The sequence below is a fragment of the Protopterus annectens genome, chromosome 5.part1 (genome assembly GCF_019279795.1).
Source record: "Protopterus annectens isolate FY-2018-M chromosome 5.part1, PAN1.0, whole genome shotgun sequence".
NCBI lineage: Eukaryota > Metazoa > Chordata > Ceratodontiformes > Protopteridae > Protopterus > Protopterus annectens.
The window spans coordinates 453,781,336-453,797,930 of NC_056736.1; the positions used below are offsets into that span (position 1 = coordinate 453,781,336).

Sequence of the window (16,595 nt, forward strand, 5' to 3'; positions counted from 1 at the left end):
TGAACAAAAAGAGGTTAATTGATATTTTACGTATAGAGTGGAGCAAAAAAAAAAAAAAGGTGGAAATGTGACAAAATACCTCACTGGTATAAATAAGGTTCATAAGTAACAGAATGCACAAGGGATATAGATAAGTGTTATATTGTTTTGTGCAGTTTATGTTGGAATAGCTAGACCAGTTTCACAAAAATTACAGTCTCCAGTAATGTATGAGGAAGACAGAAGTTACCTACAGATCAAAAATAGCCAATACTCAGTTACAGAAATATGATTCTGCTTATCAAATGGCCCTAGTCTGCTATCATTTTTTTAAGTTACTCAGTTGTTCCACTGCAAAGGTGACTAGGTTGGTACCCTTCTTTGCAAAACATTAAACTTTAGTGTTTTTGTTAGCAACAATCATCATTTTTATTAGAATTCAGTCCATAGTAAAGAAATCTTATATGACCTGGTAGTATACACTATTCAGTATTGCACATGCAAACTTTATTTTTTGTTTCCTTACTTCTAATTTTAGGGCAAGTCTGGAAATGCAGAATACAAACCTCCATCTGTGGCTGAACTTGCTGGAAGATTCAAAAAACAAACGTCAAGCACCCCAAGTACAGGAAAAGAAGAGGTAATTAAACCATAGATCACAGGAAGTTAAAAAAGACATGTTACATTTTCCAAAGAAAAACATATCTACATATGAGACAGAGAGAGAGAATGCCTCAGTGTGCGTGTGTGTGTGTGTGTGTGTGTGTGTGTGTGTGTGTGTGTGTGTGTGTGTGTGTGTGTGTGTGTGTGTGTGTGTGTGTGTGTGTGTCTATAAGTCTAATCAGGCATGCATATGCATGCAGTATAGATTAAGATATATTAAAACAACCTTAAGGGTTATGACAACTACAGAGACTCCAGAAGATGAAATTTAACATTTAAAGACTTATTTTTTCAAGTGCTTCACAGTTTTCTAACACTTTAGAAAATTTATACTAATGCAAAACATGCATTTCTATCAGCTTTCTAATTTTGTGAGAGCAGTACTTAATAGTGTCCCTATTTTGTGCCTTTGTACCCCCCTTTGTACCCCCACTATTTTTGGCTTTGTCCAGATTTCTTGATCTAAGAGGGTGAGAGGTATGTGTCCAGTGGTATGGTCCAGACTTACACAAACCTCATTGCTGCTGCTGCCAGGGATCACTCTCACTCTTCACTCTGTCCCCCCATGACACACACACACACACACACACACACACACACACACATACACACACACACACACACACACACACACAGTCTCTTTTGCATTCATGCACACATTCACTCACACACATCGCTCTCACTCTTTTCCGATCTCTCACACAGTCATACTCCCTCATTCATACCTGCATTCCTTCACACATCGTTCTCAATGTCTGTCACACCCACACACCACTCACACTTATGCATTCATTCATACATCCCTCTCACTCTTCCGATCTCACACATACACACACACAGTTACTTCCTCATTCATACATCCCTCTCACTCTTCTGATCTCACAAATACACACACAGCCACTTCCTCATTCATACCTGCATTCATTCACACACACACACACACACACACACACACACACACACACACACACACACACAGCCACTTCCTCATTCATACCTGCATTCACTCACACATCACTCTCACTCTCCCGATCACACACACACACACACACACACACACACACACACACACACACACACAGCCACTTCTTCATTCATTCCTGCATTCATTCACACATTGCTTTCACTCTTCCGATCTCACACACACACGGCCACTTCTTCATTCATTCCTGCATTCACTCACACATCGCTCTCACTCTCCCGATCTCTCTCACACACACAGACTCTTTTGCTTTCATGCACGCATTCACTCACACACACAGACAGACACACACACACACACTTATACAGGCATTTACTTACCTGACTGTGCGGTTCTAAGTGCTCCACGGCCCGGTGGTTGGGGATCGCTGCTATACTTGATGCCAGTTCTGCTAAAAAGCTACACTGTAGGCCAAGACTTAGTTCGCAGCAAACTAATAAGCTTAGCTGCAAAATAAACCGGTAACTGTTCATGGTTTATTTTGCAGCTAAGCTTATTAGTTCGCAGTGCCCCTTTGAGGAAGCCGCATGCACACAGTTTGGGAACCCCTGGACTAAGCATTCACTTGAGCTGTATCAATAATGTCAGGTTTGCATCTGCACCGCTTGTGCTGTAATAAATTGTTGGTATACGATGGAAAAAAATAATGCATATTAACTTGGAATTTATTTTATCTGCTCTAGCTGTTTACAAAATGGTGGTCTAAAATCAAAGTACAGTCAGCCTCATCTTTTGTTTTTTGTTGCTCCAGAGAAACACTTCCAGGTAATTGTATTCTAAACGTTGTACTTGAGTAAATAAAATAATGTATGAGTTACATGATAAGGTTCAGGTTTAAAAAATGTCTGCTGTAGTAAGTCAAAACGTCTTTAAACTGCATCAGTCATTTTAATCATAATATTCTCTGTCACATATCGCATATGATAAAAAGTGATATAAAGTCAGTTTCATTTTTATTCTATAGAAAACTATTGTCCTCCCTCTAATCAACCAATTAAATATATGACTGTTCTGTGGAACTGTCTATACCAATAAGTCACCTGCTGAGGATGCAGCAGTTCCACAGATTCATCTCAAAGTATAACAACTGGCCACCCACGAGAAATTGAAAATACTGTACCACTCTGACTGTGGGATATATGCAAATGACCCTGTAAGGTATTTCAAATGTTTCAGCTATATGGCTTTTGAATGTCCATGACTTTTTCTTTTTTCCTTTTAAGTCTTTGTGGATACATTCAGGCCAATAAAGCCAAATCACAATGTTTATATACCAATAATAACACTCCTCCCACTCCACAGATATATAGAGAAGCTGTATATTGGGAGAACTGCATAATCCCATAGGCAAACACATGCACAGATATAAACAAATGCAGCAGTAGTACAAACAGATAGCTGAAACAGGCAGTGGAATAATAATTGAGTACAGTGCTCCCTTTCGCATGTACCTTACCAGACACCTGCAACAATTGGAGAGACCACAGAGGTTTCTCATCAAGAAATTACAGGATACACAAAACAAGTCTAATAAGGAAAGACTGAAAGCCCTGTCACTATATTCTCTCTCCTACAGGTTGCTAAGGGGAAACCTATGCCTGGCTTACAGGGTAGTCTGTGACCCAGCCCTGATGGAAATGCTACACATTTGTAAATTAAACTGCAGGAGAGTCACTCACTCCAGAGATCTTAACCTATCCTCTGACATGAACAGGTCATGCTAGACAGGTAGATACATCTCCCAGAGACTGTCACTTCTCTGGAACAAGCTTTCAGTTCACTTGAAACAGATCCCCTCCCTGGCCCCTCTTCAAATACTACCTAGATCAATGGATGATGCCCATGTCTCTCCTAGACAGAGGAAGTTGGTATTAACTACTACAGAAGAAATAAAAAACACTACAGCAAAAATATCAAACAATACCACTTTATTTCAGCATTCTGATACCTCGGCAATTTGCCTTCAAGGAATACTTTACCCCCATAAAGTAAACACATTTATAAAAAACGCGGCAGGCCCATTAAAACAATTAAATCAAACAATTATTCTATTATTCTGTTAAATACTTTAACCCAACAAGGGCACAATTTTTATTCAAACAAATTACATTAACATTCAAATTCAAGTTTCTATAACAAATTCTAAATAAACACAATTTTTTTTGTTTTCTTTTAAAAATAAATCTAAATTACCTTTATTATTATTATTATTTATTTTATTTATTTATTTTTATTTTTTATTTTACATTTGTTAACCGGGCTAGTCCAACTGGATACATGTCCATTTTCAGTGGAGGCCCGAGGAGAAAAGCTCCGCTATCTAACACATGATACAAACAGTATATACACAAAACATAAGGCATTACAAGCATGAAAAATATATACACAAATTCAAAAATAAAGCATGAAAAGTATGTACACAGTTTAAAGGAATTTCAAGCACAAAATACTTAGGGCATTTGAATGACAATAAGAGGAAAGTACAGAAAGGTAATAGGAGATAAAGCTTTTACTTGAGTATTGGAATGGGTAGAATAAGATAGGATACAATAGGAAGTTTAGAAGTTAGCAGTAGAATATAGGGAAGGGTATCGATACAAGTTTAGAGAGAGCATTTCTAGTAAAATTGAGAACACTAAAAGCTTAGAGCTGGGAGAAAGCAAGACATATGCAGGAGATGTGAGGAGCAGAAAGATCAGCTTGGGTTGTTGCAGGAGCATAGCCAGTGGTTGGTTAGATAGTGTTTAAGTTTAGTTTTAAACAGAGAGATGGAGGTTTGGGTTGTCAGGTCGGGAGGAAGTTGATTCCATATTTTACCAACTGAGTTGGAAAATATAGAGTCACCTGCAGTGTTCTTAGATAGAGAGGTTTGAATCAGTATTTTACTAGACGAGCGAAGGTTTTTTAGGTTGTTGTAGGGCTTTATAAGGGTGGAGAGCATAGGTGTATTATCAGGGTGGTGAAGGGCTTTCTGGGCTATAGAGAGCTGATAGTATAGAATTAGGTGGGGTAGCTCTAGCCATTCTAGGTAGTGGAGGTTTCTGCAATGATGTGTTTTGTATGGGGAGGCAGTGGCAAATCTGGCAATGTTATTGTAGGTTGATGTAAGCTTATTGATGTTATATTTGGAAAGGTTAGTATATATAGGGGAAGCATATAGTAGTGTAAAGATAAGATGTGTTCTGGCTATGGTAGTTCTAGCTTCTGGAGTTAAGAATGATTTGATTCTGTAAAGAGAACCTAATTTTCTATTAGTTGCTTTTATGATTGAGTTAATATGAAAGTCAAATTTAAGTTGGTTGTCAATAGTTATGCCTAAGAGTTTGGTTGTTTGGTCAGGGGAGATAAGGGTGCCATTGTTAGAAGTAAAAGAGAAGTTAATAGAGGGGGATTGGTGTGTAGGTGAGAAGAGGAGAAGTTTAGTTTTCTTAGGGTTTAGAAGAAGACAGTGATTAGAGAACCATTGCTCTATGGTAGTAAAAGTTTTTTGGGTAAGGTGGTGCAGGTCGTTTTGGTTGGAGGCAGAACAAATGATGGTGGTATCATCCGTGTATTGAATACACGTAGTTAGAGGGGTGACAAGGTGTAGGTCATTAATAAAGATGGAAAATAAAAGAGGACCTAGGATGGAGCCCTGAGGGACTCCTAGAGAGGTAGGTAGAAGCTCCGAAAGATTGTTGTTCCATAACACTGCTTGTTTCCTATCTTGAAGATAGGAAGTAAACCAGTTTAAGGCAATGCTATCAAGAGAAAGAGATTTTAAGCGATGTAAGAGTAGTTGGTGATTTACCATGTCAAAAGCTTTTGACAGATCTACAAAGAAGGCTGATGAAAGAAGATTGTTATTTCGGTTATTATTAATGGAGTCAATAAAGGATAGTAAGGCTGTGGTGGTGCTATGGTAGGGACGAAATCCATGTTGGCAGTTTGCTAGGAGATTATTGTATAGGAGGTGATTAAGTAGTTGTTTGTGGATGCATTTCTCCATTATTTTTGCTATAGGAGATAGCAGCGCAGTAGGGCGGTAGTTAGAGTATTCAAAAGAATCACCCCCTTTAAAGAGAGGGATGATGTGGGAGATTTTCCAGAGTGAAGGTATAGTACTTTCTTTTATGGTCCTGTTAATTAGTATAGAGATCGGGTAGGCAATAGCTTTAGCTCCTAGCTGGAGATATTCTGCAGGTATTTTGTCGGCTGAGGGCGTAGAAGGTTTAAGTTTTTGAAGTAGGTAAAGAATATAGGAGGTGGGTATGGGTTTAAGATGAAATGGCGGCGGGATGCAGTTAGGGTTACCTAGTAGAGCAGGGTCAGGGCTTTGTTGGTTGGCTAGATTAAGTATTGTAGAAGTAAATAAGTTATTGAAAGCATTTGCAGTATGTAAGGGAGAGTCGGGGTGGGAGCCTAGTGGGCTGGGAGTTTCAACTTTGCCGGGGGATAGTAGTGTGTTTAAAGAAATCCAGAATTTTTGTGGGTGATGTTGGGAGGAACTCTGTAACTGGGTGTAAAAGTTTATTTTATCTTGTATGATAGCTAGTTTGGTCATGTTTCTTTTTTGTTTGAAATTAAGGTGGTCAAGTGAGTCTTTAGTGGTTCGCCATTTAGACCAGGCTTTGTTCCTACTAATTATAAGTTGTTTAGTGTTACTTGTAAGCCATTGTGCTGTCCTGGATTTCATGCGTATAGAGCGCGTGGGGGCATGATGATCAAGAATGGTAAGAAAGGTATGGTTAAAGTGGTTAACAGCGTTGTCTAATGGCAGGGTTTGTAGAGGTGACCAGTTGACTAGGCTAAGTTCATATTGAAACTGATAGGGGTCAAAATGTTTTTTGCTGCGAGATAATCGGATGAGGGGAGGTTTTGCTAGATGTGTTTTGTGTCTGATAATGTATGTTAGTGAGTGGTCACTAAGGTCACCTGGGAGGGTTCCTGTTGAATATATTTGTTGGGGGCTATTTGTCAGGATCCAGTCTAGTATGGTTTCTTTATTATTGGCTTTATTTGTTCTAGTTGTTGAATTAATGGTTTGATGGAATCCATGGAGGTTAATATGGGTAGATGGATTCTTTTGTTTGCATGTGTTCCAATCAATGTTGAAGTCGCCTAATAATATAGTTTCTTGAGGGAGAGTGGTTGAGAACCAGTTAAGTAGGCCTTCTAATAATGGAGGATTGTTGTCTGGTGGAAGATAAGCACAGATAATATTTATAGTTTTGTGTGGATTGAGGGAGAGTTTGGCTATAATAATTTCACTATTAGTGTCATTTGGAGGGGTATAACTAGCTTTACATACTTCTAGTCCAGTTTTGTAGAGTATGGCTACTCCGCCCCCTTTTCTTTTAGGACGGTCTTGTCTTAAGATGTTATAGCCAGGGGGGATAATTTCATTGTCTTTTATAGTGGGTTTAAGCCAGGTTTCGGTAAGGCAGAGAATGTCAAATTATTGGACTTCTAGTAGGGCATGAAGAGCCGGAACTTTGTTGCAAATGCTACGGATATTAAGATGTGCTATAGAGAGAGATTTGGGAGATGAGGTGTTTGGTGTAGACATAGGTTTCCTATGTAGTGAATTAAGGGGAAGTTCAGGGGTTCCAGGGCCTGGATTAGGGTGTATGTCCCCATCCCTTAATGATAAACTTTGTTTGAGTGAGGGCTTATGGTAGTAGATGTGTTTTGAGAGTGTGTGAATAAGGTATTTAATATGTGAGAGACAATGGTATTTTGGTTCAAGATATGAGTTGTTGTATATGGGACAGAGATAGTTAGTGAGTATAGTTGGGGGGGTAGTTAGGGTGTGTTTATGTGGGATGCTAACAGTGGAACTTAGAGGTAGCTCATAGTAGGTTATGATATAGGTAGAGGAGAGAGAAGTGAATACAGTTAGTAGAAGGAGTGGGAGGTGTGTGTGGGACATGTTGAGTTGAGTAAGAGACTGTATTATTTTAAGGTATATGGTCAGAGAGGTAGTGGGTGGGTGAGGGTGGAGATCGTTGATGAGTGGGTGGAGAGAGGAAGAGGTTCAGATTGGTGAAGATTGTGGAGGGTGTGGCTATGTGGGGATAAATGTAGAGGCTGCAGGGGCGGGTGGAATTTGGGGGCAGGGAGGGGAGCGGAGTGAGCCCGCAGGGCGAATGGAGCAGGAAGAGCCAAAGTAGTAGAAAAGTGCAGAGAGGAAACAGCCAGGTAAAAGAAGCAGGTAAGTGAGACAGTGATAGTGTGACTAGTAAGAAGAAATTGAGTGTGCTATAAGCAGATGTCCAGTAGACAGATCTCAAAGGGAGGTAGATAGGCCAGGGGAAGGAAAAATGTGTGTAATAGTGTAAAGCTCGAGGTGGAAGGCAGGAAAACCAGTAAGCTTATCAGAGGTAGAGCGAGGGAGGAAGTATAATAACAAGGGAACTGTGTAGTAGGCAAAAGTTAGAAGCAGGTTTGTGGAGGGAGGTAGTGGGAGTAGAGCAGGAATGGAAGTAAGGAGAGCAAAGCTGTATTAAGGGAGGAGAGATAGTGAAAGAATAAGGGCAAAATGGCAGGGTAGGAAAGAGGGTCTGGTTCGAAAGATAATGGGGACTGGTGTTGGCTGCTGGTAGTCCTGGGCAGGTTGGTAGGCTAGGCACACAGTTACAGAGTATAGGGTAATATCTAGGCTTTACATACTTAGGCAGTCTTTCCTTTAGGTATAGGACGATAGACAAGATTACTGTCTGGATGTAGGTAGTGGACACAGTTCTGGACACAGTTCGACTCCGCCAGTAGGGCCAGGAGTCCTAGATTAGATGTAGCTTGGTCCCGATAAAAGGGGGAAAGTATTCTGGGTGGGAGAGAGAGATGTAGAAGGGAGAACAAGAAGTTACTTTAAACGTCAACTAAATACAGAATTAGAATAGTTAACTAAGCACTTTTAAAAATAAACTTGCCCTTTAGCAGTAAAAAAAACACACTTTTAACATATTCCTATGTAGATGTGGCTAACATAGTTAACTAAGCATCTTTTAGAATAAACTTGCAAAATACAGAAGTAGATTAGGTAACTAAGCACTTTTAAAAATAAACTTGCCCTTTAGCAGTAAAAAACACACATTTTAACATATTCTTATGTAGATGTGGCTAACATAGTTAACTAAGCATCTTTAAGAATGAACGTGCCCTTTAGCAGTAAAAAGACACACTTTTAACATATTCCTATGTAGATGTGGCTAACAGATAGGAGCGCTATGTTCTATAATGGTGATTAGTTAATTAACGCTAAACGCTGTTTACAAGCGTAACTAAGAAAACAATCTAACTCACATTAAACACTATAGCAGCCCCCTATACAGTTTTACAACCGTGTTAAACCAATCAGGACTATGGCGAATTGAAAGCGCTAAGCTAAAAACATTAGGTGATGGATGCTGTAACAGACCCTTATTCAGTTATGATATAAGCATGTGCGTAAATGTAGAGAACGCTATGAACATTCAGCTATTATTACAGACCCATATCATGAGAGATAGTGTTTAACAGCATCAAAATATCTTGTGCATGGCAGTGTTTATGAAGAGACCTTATTTAAAATAGATCTAACACATTCCAGCAAGTACCATATTAGAGCTAACAGTGCAGTGTCTTTGGTGATGAGAGGAGGCTGGGAAGCAGGAACTCCATCTCATTGTGACGCTGTTTACAGAGTCGCGTCAACTAACAAAAAAAACAGCATACTATAAACCGAACATTGATTCTTTACTAAACATGGAAAGAGCAGAAGTAAGTAAAAATCTCTGCGTAGTTCACCCAGTTATCCTTCTTAGTGTGACGCTGTTTTCAGAGTCGTTTCCAATAAAACTAATAGCTTACTATAAACCAGTCAGTAAACCATTGTTAAGCAATTGCAAAAACAGAGGTAAGTACGAACAAAATGTCTGCGTATAACTCACCCCAGTTATCCAACCCGTACAGATGGGGGACGTACAACAGCCAGGCCAGTGAGGAGGAATAAAGATGGCGTCCTGGGATTGGGGGAGGTATTTATAAGGTTGCGTGGGAGGGATGGGAGAGGTAAGGGGGAAGGGCACAAGCCAAGGTGAAAGGCGGGAAAAAGTAGTGAAGGGAGAAGAGTTTTGAGATAGGGGGGTGGCCTGATCAGGTGGGGGGTAAGTGTAGTCTAAGCATAGGGGGTGGAATAGGTAGGAGAGATATGACAGTGAAAATAGTTAAGAGTAATAGGAAGAGCCAAAGGAACAAAAAAGGGCAGAGAGGAAACAATCAGCCAGGTAAAAGAAAGCAGGTAAGTGAGACAGTGATAGTGTGACTAGTAAGAAGAAATTGAGTGTGCTATAAGCAGATGTCCAGTAGACAGATCTCAAAGGGAGGTAGATAGGCCAGGGGAAGGAAAATGTGTGTAATAGTGTAAAGCTCGCGGTAGAAGGCAGGAAAACCAGTAAGCTTATCAGAGGTAGAGCGAGGGAGGAAGTATAATAACAAGGGAGCTGTGTAGTAGGCAAAAGTTAGAAGCAGGTTTGTGGAGGGAGGTAGTGGGAGTAGAGCAGGAATGGAAGTAAGGAGAGCAAAGCTGTATTAAGGGAGGAGAGATAGTGAAAGAATAAGGGCAAAATGGCAGCGTAGGAAAGAGGGTCTGGTTGAAGATAATGGGGACTGGTGCTGGCTGCTGGTAGTCCTGGGCAGGTTGGAAGGCTAGGCACGCAATTACAGAGTATAGGGTAATATCTAGGCTTTACATACTTTGGCAGTCTTTCCTTTAGGTATAGGACGATAGACAAGCTTAATATCTGGATGTAGGTAGAGGACACAGTTCTGAACACAGTTCGACTCCGCCAGTAGGGCCAGGAGTCCTATATTAGATGTAGCTTGGTCCCGATAAAAGGGGGAAAGTTTTCTGGAAGGGAGAGAGAGATGTAGAAGGGAGAACAAGAAGTTAATTTAAACGTCAATAAAATACTGAATTAGAATAGTTAGCTAAGCACTTTTAAACTAAACTTGCCCTTTAGCAGTAAAAAAAACACACTTTTAACATATTCCTATGTAGATGTGGCTAACATAGTTAACTAAGCATCTTTTAGAATAAACTTGCAAAATACAGAAGTAGATTAGGTAACTAAGCACTTTTAAAAATAAACTTGCCCTTTAGCAGTAAAAAACACACGTTTTAACATATTCCTATGTAGATGTGGCTAACATAGTTAACTAAGCATCTTTAAGAATGAACGTGCCCTTTAGCAGTAAAAAGACACACTTTTAACATATTCCTATGTAGATGTGGCTAACAGATAGGAGCGCTAAGTTCTATAATGCTGATTAGTTAATTAACGCTAAACGCTGTTTACAAGCGTAACTAAGAAAACAATCTAACTCACATTACCCATGCTGTGGAATAAAATCCAGGTCCATGTGAGGCAGAGCACCTCGCTGGCTCTGTTCAAGAGAAATCTTGACCGGTGGATGGGAGATCATAGGTTTACCCCGGGAATCATCTCTGTGTCACTGCTGGACAGAGGCACAACAAACTAATGGGCACATTATTTCTAACATAAGGGGTGGCGTAAGCCACATAACTTTGGGCTAGGCTTATAAATGCCTTAGGGCAGATAGCCTAGTATGAACCTATGAACCTATGAACCTATAAGCACTATAGCAGCCCCCTATACAGTTTTACATCCGTATTAAACCAATCAGGACTATGGCGAATTGAAAGCGCTAAGCTAAAAACATTAGGTGATGGACGCTGTAACAGACCCTTATTCAGTTATGATACAAGCATGTGCGTAAATGTAGAGAACGCTATGAACATTCAGCTATTATTACAGACCCATATCATGAGAGATAGTGTTTAACAGCATCAAAATATCTTGTGCATGGCAGTGTTTATGAAGAGACCTTATTTAAAATAGATCTAACACATTCCAGCAAGTAACCATATTAGAGCTAACAGTGCAGTGTCTTTGGTGATGAGAGGAGGCTGGGAAGCAAAAACTCCATCTCAGTGTGACGCTGTTTACAGAGTCGCGTCTACTAACAAAAAATACAGCATACTATAAACCAAGCATTGATTCTTTACTAAACATGGCAAGAGCAGAAGTAAGTAAAAATCTCTGCGTAGTTCACCCAGTTATCCTTCTTAGTGTGACGCTGTTTTCAGAGTCGTTTCCAATAAAACTAATAGCTTACTATAAACCAGTCAGTAAACCATTGTTAAGCAATTGCAAAAACAGAGGTAAGTACAAACAAAATGTCTGCGTATAACTCACCCCAGTTATCCAACCCGTACAGATGGGGGACGTACAACAGCCAGGCCAGTGAGGAGGAATAAAGATGGCGTCCTGGGATTGGGGGAGGTATTTATAAGGTTGCGTGGGAGGGATGGGAGAGGTAAGGGGGAAGGGTACAAGTCAAGGTGAAAGGCAGGAAAAAGTAGTGAAGGGAGAAGAGTTTCGAGATAGGGGGGTGGCCTGATCAGGTGGGGGGTAAGTGTAGTCTAAGCGTAGGGGGTGGAATAGGTAGGAGAGATATGATAGTGAAAATAGATAAGAGTAATAGGAAGAGCCAAAGGAGTAGAAAAGTGCAGAGAGGAAACAATCAGCCAGGTAAAAGAAGCAGGTAAGTGAGACAGTGATAGTGTGACTAGTAAGAAGAAATTGAGTGTGCTATAAGCAGATGTCCAGTAGACAGATCTCAAAGGGAGGTAGATAGGCCAGGGGAAGGAAAATGTGTGTAATAGTGTAAAGCTCGAGGTAGAAGGCAGGAAAACCAGTAAGCTTATCAGAGGTAGAGCGAGGGAGGAAGTATAACAACAAGGGAGCTGTGTAGTAGGCAAAAGTTAGAAGCAGGTTTGTGGAGGGAGGTAGTGGGAGTAGAGCAGGAATGGAAGTAAGGAGAGCAAAGCTGTATTAAGGGAGGAGAGATAGTGAAAAAATAAGGGCAAAATGGCAGCGCAGGAAAGAGGGTCTGGTTCGAAAGATAATGGGGACTGGTGCTGGCTGCTGGTAGTCCTGGGCAGGTTGGTAGGCTAGGCACGCAGTTACAGAGTATAGGGTAATATCTAGGCTTTACATACTTAGGCAGTCTTTCCTTTAGGTATAGGACAATAGACAAGATTACTGTCTGGATGTAGGTAGTGGACACAGTTCTGGACACAGTTCGACTCCGCCTGTAGGGCCAGGAGTCCTAGATTAGATGTAGCTTGGTCCCGATAAAAGGGGGAAAGTATTCCGGGTGGGAGAGAGAGATGTAGAAGGGAGAACAAGAAGTTACTTTAAACGTCAACTAAATACAGAATTAGAATAGTTAACTAAGCACTTTTAAAAATAAACTTGCCCTTTAGCAGTAAAAAAAACACACTTTTAACATATTCTTATGTAGATGTGGCTAACATAATTAACTAAGCATCTTTTAGAATAAACTTGCAAAATACAGAAGTAGATTAGGTAACTAAGCACTTTTAAAAATAAACTTGCCCTTTAGCAGTAAAAAACACACATTTTAACATATTCCTATGTAGATGTGGCTAACATAGTTAACTAAGCATCTTTAAGAATGACCGTGCCCTTTAGCAGTAAAAAGACACACTTACAGATAGGAGCGCTATGTTCTATAATGGTGATTAGTTAGTTAACGCTAAACGCTGTTTACAAGCGTAACTAAGAAAACAATCTAACTCACATTAAACACTATAGCAGCCCCCTATACAGTTTTACAACCGTGTTAAACCAATCAGGACTATGGCAAATTGAAAGCACTAAGCTAAAAACATTAGGTGATGGACGCTGTAACAGACCCTTATTCAGTTATGATACAAGCATGTGCGTAAATGTAGAGAACGCTATGAACATTCAGCTATTATTACAGACCCATATCATGAGAGATAGTGTTTAACAGCATCAAAATATCTTGTGCATGGCAGTGTTTATGAAGAGACCTTATTTAAAATAGATCTAACACATTCCAGCAAGTAACCATATTAGAGCTAACACTGCAGTGTCTTTGGTGATGAGAGGAGGCTGGGAAGCAGAAACTCCGTCTCAGTGTGACGCTGTTTACAGAGTCGCGTCAACTAACAAAAAAAAACAGCATACTATAAACCAAGCATTGATTCTTTACTAAACATGGCAAGAGCAGAAGTAAGTAAAAATCTCTGTGTAGTTCACCCAGTTATCCTTCTTAGTATGACGCTGTTTTCAGAGTCGTTTCCAATAAAACTAATAGCTTACTATAAACCAGTCAGTAAACCATTGTTAAGCAATTGCAAAAACAGAGGTAAGTACAAACAAAATGTCTGCGTATAACTCACCCCAGTTATCCAACCGGTACAGATGGGGGACGTACAACAGCCAGGCCAGTGAGGAGGAATAAAGATGGCGTCCTGGGATTGGGGGAGGTATTTATAAGGTTGCGTGGGAGGGATGGGAGAGGTAAGGGGGAAGGGCACAAGTCAAGGTGAAAGGCGGGAAAAAGTAGTGAAGGGAGAAGAGTTTCGAGATAGGGGGGTGGCCTGATCAGGTGGGGGGTAAGTGTAGTCTAAGCGTAGGGGGTGGAATAGGTAGGAGAGATATGATAGTGAAAATAGATAAGAGTAATAGGAAGAGCCAAAGGAGTAGAAAAGTGCAGAGAGGAAACAATCAGCCAGGTAAAAGAAGCAGGTAAGTGAGACAGTGATAGTGTGACTAGTAAGAAGAAATTGAGTGTGCTATAAGCAGATGTCCAGTAGACAGATCTCAAAGGGAGGTAGATAGGCCAGGGGAAGGAAAATGTGTGTAATAGTGTAAATCTCGAGGAAGAAGGCAGGAAAACCAGTAAGCTTATCAGAGGTAGAGCGAGGGAGGAAGTATAATAACAAGGGAGCTGTGTAGTAGGCAAAAGTTAGAAACAGGTTTGTGGAGGGAGGTAGTGGGAGTAGAGCAGGAATGGAAGTAAGGAGAGCAAAGCTGTATTAAGGGAGGAGAGATAGTGAAAGAATAAGGGCAAAATGGCAGCGTAGGAAAGAGGGTCTGGTTCGAAAGATAATGGGGACTGGTGCTGGCTGCTGGTAGTCCTGGGCAGGTTGGTAGGCTAGGCACGCAGTTACAGTGTATAGGGTAATATCTAGGCTTTACATACTTAGGCAGTCTTTCCTTTAGGTATAGGACGATAGACAAGATTACTGTCTGGATGTAGGTAGTGGACACAGTTCTGGACACAGTTGGACTCCGCCAGTAGGGCCAGGAGTCCTAGATTAGATGTAGCTTGGTCCCGATAAAAGGGGGAAAGTATTCTGGGTGGGAGAGAGAGAGATGTAGAAGGGAGAACAAGAAGTTACTTTAAACGTCAACTAAATACAGAATTAGAATAGTTAACTAAGCACTTTTAAAAATAAACTTGCCCTTTAGCAGTAAAAAAAACACACTTTTAACATATTCCTATGTAGATGTGGCTAACATAGTTAACTAAGCATCTTTTAGAATAAACTTGCAAAATACAGAAGTAGATTAGGTAACTAAGCACTTTTAAAAATAAACTTGCCCTTTAGCAGTAAAAAACACACATTTTAACATATTCCTATGTAGATGTGGCTAACTTAGTTAACTAAGCATCTTTAAGAATGAACGTGCCCTTTAGCAGTAAAAAGACACACTTAACATATTCCTATGTAGATGTGGCTAACAGATAGGAGCGCTATGTTCTATAATGGTGATTAGTTAATTAACGCTAAACGCTGTTTACAAGCGTAACTAAGAAAACAATCTAACTCACATTAAACACTATAGCAGCCCCCTATACAGTTTTACAACCGTGTTAAACCAATCAGGACTATGGCGAATTGAAAGCGCTAAGCTAAAAACATTAGGTGATGGACGCTGTAACAGACCCTTATTCAGTTATGATACAAGCATGTGCGTAAATGTAGAGAACGCTATGAACATTCAGCTATTATTACAGACCCATATCATGAGAGATAATGTTTAACAGCATCAAAATATCTTGTGCATGGCAGTGTTTATGAAGAGACCTTATTTAAAATAGATCTAACACATTCCAGCAAGTAACCATATTAGAGCTAACACTGCAGTGTCTTTGGTGATGAGAGGAGGCTGGGAAGCAGAAACTCCGTCTCAGTGTGATGCTGTTTACAGAGTCGCGTCAACTAACAAAAAAAAACAGCATACTATAAACCAAGCATTGATTCTTTACTAAACATGGCAAGAGCAGAAGTAAGTAAAAATCTCTGTGTAGTTCACCCAGTTATCCTTCTTAGTGTGACGCTGTTTTCAGAGTCGTTTCCAATAAAACTAATAGCTTACTATAAACCAGTCAATAAACCATTGTCAAGCAATTGCAAAAACAGAGGTAAGTACGAACAAAATGTCTGCGTATAACTCACCCCAGTTATCCAACCCGTACAGATGGGGGACGTACAACAGCCAGGCCAGTGAGGAGGAATAAAGATGGCGTCCTGGGATTGGGGGAGGTATTTATAAGGTTGCGTGGGAGAGATGGGAGAGGTAAGGGGGAAGGGCACAAGTCAAGGTGAAAGGCGGGAAAAAGTAGTGAAGGGAGAAGAGTTTCGAGATAGGGGGGTGGCCTGATCAGGTGGGGGGTAAGTGTAGTCTAAGCGTAGGGGGTGGAATAGGTAGGAGAGATATGATAGTGAAAATAGATAAGAGTAATAGGAAGAGCCAAAGGAGTAAAAAAGTGCAGAGAGGAAACAATCAGCCAGGTAAAAGAAGCAGGTAAGTGAGACAGTGATAGTGTGACTAGTAAGAAGAAATTGAGTGTGCTATAAGCAGATGTCCAGTAGACAGATCTCAAAGGGAGGTAGATAGGCCAGGGGAAGGAAAATGTGTGTAATAGTGTAAAGCTCGAGGTAGAAGGCAGGAAAACCAGTAAGCTTATCAGAGGTAGAGCGAGGGAGGAAGTATAATAACAAGGGAGCTGTGTAGTAGGCAAAAGTTAAAAGCAGGTTTGTGGAGGGAGTTAGTGGGAGTAGAGCAGGAATGGAAGTAAGGAG

The 16,595-nt window shown here is 40.4% G+C and overlaps 1 protein-coding gene across 1 annotated transcript in view; it reads left to right on the forward strand.

The window, feature by feature from the left end:
• The window catches only part of RCSD1 (RCSD domain containing 1), a 1,115,611-nt gene that overhangs the window by 653,055 nt on the left and 445,961 nt on the right, over positions 1-16,595 (forward strand). The window contains exon 3 of the mRNA XM_044073103.1: positions 518-619. The gene's annotated coding sequence lies outside the window, so the exon portion shown is untranslated. The remainder of the gene's footprint in view (positions 1-517; positions 620-16,595) is intronic.